The sequence below is a fragment of the Syngnathus leptorhynchus genome, unplaced genomic scaffold (genome assembly GCF_054491065.1).
Source record: "Syngnathus leptorhynchus isolate UIUO unplaced genomic scaffold, UIUO_Slep HiC_scaffold_161, whole genome shotgun sequence".
Taxonomy (NCBI): domain Eukaryota; kingdom Metazoa; phylum Chordata; class Actinopteri; order Syngnathiformes; family Syngnathidae; genus Syngnathus; species Syngnathus leptorhynchus.
Window position 1 is genome coordinate 80,001 of NW_028232128.1, and position 376 is coordinate 80,376.

The following is a 376-nucleotide window of genomic DNA, read 5'->3' on the forward strand; positions in this document are numbered from 1 at the left end:
ACCGGTCACCGAGGCACCCGCCGAAGGCGGGTGCCGAGTTCACCGGCCCCAAGCGACAACCGGTCACCGAGGCACCCGCCGAAGGCGGGTGCCGAGTTCACCGGCCCCAAGCGACAACCGGTCACCGAGGCACCCGCCGAAGGCGGGTGCCGAGTTCACTGGCCCCAAGCGACAACCGGTCACCGAGGCACCCGCCGAAGGCGGGTGCCGAGTTCACTGGCCCCAAGCGACAGCTGTCACCGAGGCACCCGCCTCCGGCGGGTGCCGAGTTCACCGGCCCCGAGCACCAGCGGTCAGCCACGGAGGGTGCTGGATCATCCATACTTCCATAGCTCCAGAGCTCCAGAGATCCATAGTTCCATAGCTCCATAGCCCC